The following is a 7248-nucleotide window of genomic DNA, read 5'->3' as shown; positions in this document are numbered from 1 at the left end:
TAGTATGCGGATTGCATAACCATCCACTTGCAGAGCACCTTGAGGGACATTCATATGCGGGGAGGCTGTCAAAGAATGAGAAATCATTGTTAATGGATATGTCAAAGAGCATGGTTAGGCCAAAAGAGATCCTAGTAACCTTGAAACAATGAGATGCCCTTAATGTAAGCACACTTAAAATCATTTACAACGTACGCCATCGAAATAGTGTGGTAGAGAGAGCTGGAAGATCACAGATGCAACACTTATTGAATGAATTGGCCAAGTATAATTACATTGAGCGCCATCGATGTGAAGAGTCCATGATGACTGTGACAGACTTGTTTTGGGCACATCCTGCCAGTTTGGACTTATTTCGGCCTTTTCTACGTATATTGATTATGGATTACACATATAAAACCAACAGTTATTGTCTTCCTCTTCTTGAAATTATGGGAGTGACATCAACTGAAATGACTTACTCGGTAGCTTTCGCATATGTAACGCCCTTACAATAAACCCATAATATCATACAGTCAAGTTACAGGAAAGAGATATTATATTACGATCATCAGAGTATCCTTACAAATTGTAGTACACGTTGACAACAAAAGTAACTGCCCTATAGGCTTACAATTTTCCAAGTCAACACTTGGTTACAAAAAGAGAGTACTAACTCAAATACATATTAAGCCCTTGGCTTAAATTTACATGAAATATATCCAAAGAAAACACAACAACAAAATAGTCTGTCTGCCTCTAGCCTCCCAAGCTATGTTCTTGGAGGTGGCATACCATCGGTACTTAAAAATGAAGTCCCATATAGAGTGAGCCACAGCCCATTAGAAATACATTAAACCAACTATAAACAATAACTAAAACAATAGTATTAGATAGATGGTCCACACTTATATTCCAATGTCTACCATGTTACAGTTTCATGACAATCAGGCCCATATTATAATTCGTTTTCCATTTCTTATCCAACTTTAAGTTTGAAAACAAGGCTCAGAGTCTGGCCACATAATTTAATGAGATGATAACTCATCACTAAAATACTTTCGAAATTCATGATGGATACACTTTTTGGTGCTGTATCAAAGTCAACAAAAAGATTTCCATACTTCACAAATGATACAAATATACATTTTAGTGCTATATCAAATCAAACAAACACTTTCATGCTTCACAAATGATAATGATATACATTTTAGTGCTATATCAAATCAAACAAACACTTCCATACTTCACAAATGATACACATTTTAGTGCTGTATCAATCTCAAACAAAATCCGGTTTAGAGGTCCATCCCTCATCTTCCAATAAACCGTGGAGTACATCCCCCATCTCCTCCCATACAATACAATGTATATAAGCAATTATCATATACAAATTTAATCAATCAAGATAGATGATACACATTTTAGTGCTATATCAATGTCAAACAAAACACTTCTATAATTCACAAATGATACACATGGTAGTGCTGTATCAATGTCAAACAATATTCGATTTAGAGGTCCATCCCCCATCTTCCAATAAACCGTGGAGTACATCCCCCATTTCCTCCCACACAACACAATGTATATAAACAATTATCATATACAAGTTCAATCAATCAATACAATGTTTTGATGTATTATACGAACCACCATACTTGATAGCATATTTAATTGATTAGTTTTAATTTGCTTAATCATCATGCATTGTCTACAACAATCAAGACTATCCTCCACCGATAGCCCAAAGCAGTTATTTCTAAACAGAAAATAAATGCAGCAACTGGATAAAATATCAACATTTTGTCTAGGTGAGCGATAAATTAATCCAACTACACCCTCTAATCTCATACTTTTCCAATTTGAATATTTCCTATTCAATTTCTCATTTCCCTAAATTAATTATACAAATTAATTTATCATAACAATTAGGGCTTTTTCCCATATTTACAATGCCAACCCTAAGGTTCCATTCTCCATCAATAATCCAACACCAAGTCCATTTTCCAATGTATTACATACATAACGGTTTATATGTTTGAAACCCCAACTTTTTGAAAATTACATAAAGACCCCAAAACCTTCTCAAAATTTCCCAACAACCCCCAACATATCAAAATGTCAAAATTTAAAGACAAAGCTCATAAGATGGAGTAGGATATCCCTACCTCGAAGTTAGAGCTCAAATGGAGAAGGAGATCAAACTCAAAGTGCTCCAAACTCCAAACTTTTCGGATCAAAACGTAGCCCTCGACGATCAACACACTTTTTGTAAAGGCCAAAGGGTAGAAGAACACTCTAACTAGATCAATCCTAAGAGAGAAGGGAGAAAGTAGTGAGAGTAGCTCTCAACAATGGCTTTTCGGAAAAGTAAGGGAGAGAGTGGAAGTTGAAAAGTGATTCAAAATAGCCTAGCTGTCAACTAATATATGACACACCCGCTCGAACGGATGATAGGACGCTCGAGCGTCAAACACGAAAATTGGACCTGCTCGAGCGCAAGAAGGCCCGCTCGAGCTCCAAAACACAAGAACAAAACACATCCGCTCGAGCGCGAAAACCAATCCGCTCGAACGTAGATTCTCCCCTCCCAGTATTTTCTCAGACAGTGAACACCCGCTCGAGCGCCAAAATGGCCCGCTCGAGCGCGACCCGCTCGAGCGTAGGGAAACCCGCTCGAGCGTGAAAAACAAGCCTGCAGGACTATTGCAGAGGCACGAAATGCTGGAAGTATGGAATCTCCGCTCGAGCGCACAAGGACCCGCTCGAGCGGACCACTCAAAATCTAGGCAACAAGAATTTGAACTGAGGCTCAACCCACCTGTTCAAAACACGCTCAACACATCCTAAAGCTCAGACATATGGAATTAAAGGATGACAACAAGACATACAACCACCAACTCCATGGAACCTAAGTCCAGAACACTGTACATAAAGAGGACAAACCCGGGATTGCTATAACCTCCCCCCCTTAAAGAATTTCGTCCTTGAAATTAAGAAAACAACACAATTACAAGGTCAACCGACCACAAAGCACTCAACCCCCGAGCACTTAGGGAAGAAACTATTCTCTCAACAAATTTGTAATTAACTCTCACAACAAAAAAGACTAACCAAGGAAACAAGTTCCATAGACAACACTCAGGCACAAAAGACCTCAACAAAGCCAAACTCTCCCCGGGATAAATCACCAAAACACCCGATTAGCGCTCCCAGCTAAGTCACTTCTCAACAATTATAATTCCAAATAAAACAACCAACACAAATCTTTTGTATAAATATAAGGGAAATCATTCTCTTGCTTATGAGGCATTTCTCAAAGAAAATCAAATTTTCAACGTTGGCATTCTGAAGTAAAAAAAAAATTTTTTTTTTTTTTTTTTGCAATTCCCATGCGAAACTTAAAAATTTTGCAAACATTTTTCATAAACACGATGTCACCCATAACGCATGACCATCCACGATTTAAATTAAATCAGTTTCTCAGCAATATTACAATTCAACTATCAACCACCTGACCCATTACTGGTCACCCTGTCTCTATTCGAGAGGCAACCTACAGTATACATCACAACACGTATACCCACATGCATTTCTTCCAAACCCAACGATTTCCAATATACATGATTCACAATTTCATATCATAGTCAATGTTCATGATACGTTTCTAGTTCTACCATACATTCAACACATGCAATGTTACATTAAACTCCCATTTCAAGGCAAGTTTCAAAATACTTCCGTAAACCAAAACATATGCAATGTTTTTCAACTTAAAACATAGTCAATGCTCTCTAAAGTTTTAACAAAACAACAAGGATACAACGCATGTTTCCACGACACCTCATCTAATGGAAGGGTCCCGTCCTCCAAGACCCGATAACAATGATAATAGTAAGCCACACACAACCACTACAGTGTTCTGAGACATCCACTACGTCTCGACTACCAACAATACTCAAACCAGTATCTAGTACTTACTACCCCAACATAGGAAATATGAAATCATTAGTACACAAAGCTTCCAGTCGACTTTCACAAAACAGGAACGCAAGACGAAGCAAGGGTAAGGAATAACATTACGGCCCATTTACACCCTAAAATTTTAAGGTCTTACCAAAGACACACAACATGTAACCAGCAACTCAAGCTAGGTCAAATCTAACTTCTCACAAAATATTCCATTTAGGTTAAAGAATATGTTTTATTCGCTCCGTTTGATTCAAAGCACTCGGTTTTTTTTTTCCAAAGGTATTCAGACTTACACCGTCACCACTTAAACACGTCATTTACAACTGGCCACAGCCGAACTCAAAGATTCTCCTCAAATTATTTCCCGAAAACAAAGATCACAAACTCACATTTCGATTCAAAATCATTTTAGTTTACGAAGAGTACTCAATGTCCCTCAAGCGAATCACCACGTAACCAACCCACAAAACCCGCCATACTCACAGTGATGACGCAATCCCCAAAAAAAATAGTACTTTCACGATAGGGACTTCTAAATGTTTGAATCTCCCAACAACACAGCAACATAAAGGATAACTTTGCACACCCCCGTGCCTTACAACGCATAAACAAGAACCGAACGAGTCAAAACGATTTTAACAGAGTGCCCCACTCACTCTACACAACCTTACTTCCTCACTTGTACTATCACAATTCAAACTGAATGACGGACACTTATATCAAAGTGACCCAGCTTTACCAAACCTCAAACCACGCGATTCCATCAGTAACCACATTATAGCCTCACCAAGGCATTCGCCTGGGATTCCCTAAGAGTGATCCCCTTCTACACATCATCTACTAACAACATACGAACCGCGCACTATCACACACCGCACTATGCAAAACTTCCTCATTTAGAGATCTCACTCACCACCTCGACTGAACTCGAAGTAACAGATTTTGCATACCCCTTCCCTCATACCGAGTTGACTGACAGGGTTTGCTACACCACGACATTTAACACTACCAAGTAACCGTTCGTACCGAACACCAGTAAACATAGCACCTTCATCCGCAAACACCATACCATTGTGGCTTCATCCACGGGTCACACCCTAACCACAGGCTATACACCCAATCAACCCCTCCGATAGCGTCTCCTGACCTAACTAGTTCGAAGGTAAAAACCCATCGCATTCGATCATAATAAAGAAGCCCTAAAACTTAGGAGACACCCATATACTACTACCTGAGATATAGCACCAGCTGCTCACAACACACCACTCTCCAATGGCAACAACCACAACCTTATATAGCGACTAACACTCCCTCAATCGAAACGACCAGTCAGTACATAAGCAAATTTAGTAACGTTACCTACCACGAAGGTAAAAGTCTATTCGTAACCAGATTATGGACTATGTCCCCGTAAAATACCATGTTAAATACATACTACATCTAGTATTAGTCGCACACTTCACATCCCCTTGAGGAGTTCCCGCGACAGTAGATCAACATCACTTTCACGCACATAGGATCAATTAGATAGCACTAATGAAATTTCGAACACCCGACAAGTATAACTGTTCTCGCCCTTTAGTAATCCTGATTAAGGTACGCATCCCTCAATAATCCTTCCAAATTTGAAAACATGGCTCATTAGTCCTGATTTTTCCCAAACCAATCACACGCATACAAATGTATTACTACCAAAAATTTTATGGTCTCACAACAACTTATACATTCATAAAACTTTTAGAGCCACAACATGCTCCAATCTGCCCATTTCAAGAAAATAGATAAGTACAGGCACACATAACTATATATATATAGAAACAAACACCCTTGATGTTCCGATGATTCCAAAACACATTGGTTACACAACAAAACCCAATGATTACAAAGCGATAATTCACCGATTACAAAACCGATTAGTTAAAACAAAACCACCCCATCGGTATTACCACCATTACCATCTCTCACTGGATCGCTAAAGTTGGTCATCCTCAGACCCAAGATATCCTATGAGCTTACAAGCCATGGACAAAAACAACTGATGTGCCCCAACCGGCCACACTTGGAACAACTGTGAACTTCTCCAAGTGGGACTTAGGAACTCGACTCTCCTGAGGCCCTCGAAATCTGGCCTGATTGTCCCCCAAAACGATACTGCCCCTGTCCAGTCAAATAAGGCTGGACCCGACTAGGTTGTAAAACCCCCAAAGAAGCCCCTGGCTGAGTACAGAAACGTTTGATATGACCTGACTGATTACACACCCAACAAGTAAACGGCTCCTGAGCACGAGACTGGTTCAAAGTCTAAGCTGATGGAGACCCCAACAATTGCTTCCTCACTAAACACTCGATCGACCCAAAACCTGACTGGCTAGATGATTCCGGTGGGGCAGTTACTGGTTGAACTACCAACCCTGCCCTCTTCCTCTGCGAGCAAGTTAGGGACTTGTGGCCCAGCTGACCACATTTGAAACAAGTGACAACCTTACGTTCACCCTTTCCCAAACCTAGACTCGGCATTGGAAAAATAGAGCCAGACTGAGCTCTCTAAAATTGTTGTGGATTACAACCCTTCTGCCTCTTAAAAGGCCTACCAACACTCTGAGTCACAGGAGTCGCCGAAATGGCCTCCTCCCTATTTTGGCCCATAGCTAGCACCGCTGCCTCCATATGAATCGCAGCCTCAACAAGTGCACTATAACCCTTATGCCAAGATCCAGCAATCCTTTCTCGGATGTCGTCACACAGCCTACTCTCGAACTCCGAACAACGCAATTCCTCCGTCTCCACCAATTCTGGAGCAAACCTCGACAGGTTAGCAAACCATCTTTCAAACCGTACCAAAGGTGTAGTACCTTGGCGTAACTCCACAAACTGTTTCCGTAACTCTTCCCGAGCAGAAGGAGAGAAATCACAACTCCCTCGTCTAGGCATCCTAGTAAAAGTAACAAAGGTATTAGTACAACAACAAGGGTGCCGAAACTATCTCACTAGCATCCTAACACGATGAACGACTGTAATTCATTCCACGTAAGCACATAAACACATAAGCACTTACGAATTTCATTTCCGGATAATGATAGTTCCGAGGCGTTACTAGAGTTCCGGTTAAAAACAGCATTGATCAAGTGCTTTTCCAACAAGACTCATAGAAACCCAAGGATCTAATCATCATCCCGGAAACTAAATCCCATACCCAAGTAGTCACATAAACATGTTATCACATAAGCACATAACATTACATCTAAGTCATAACAAGCGAGACAAACCCATTGCGATACTAATCACTTCCCACGTACC

This window comes from Camellia sinensis, chromosome 10, assembly GCF_055761805.1.
Source record: "Camellia sinensis isolate YWXY chromosome 10, ASM5576180v1, whole genome shotgun sequence".
Taxonomy (NCBI): Eukaryota; Viridiplantae; Streptophyta; class Magnoliopsida; order Ericales; family Theaceae; genus Camellia; species Camellia sinensis.
Note: the sequence above shows the minus strand (reverse complement) of the source record.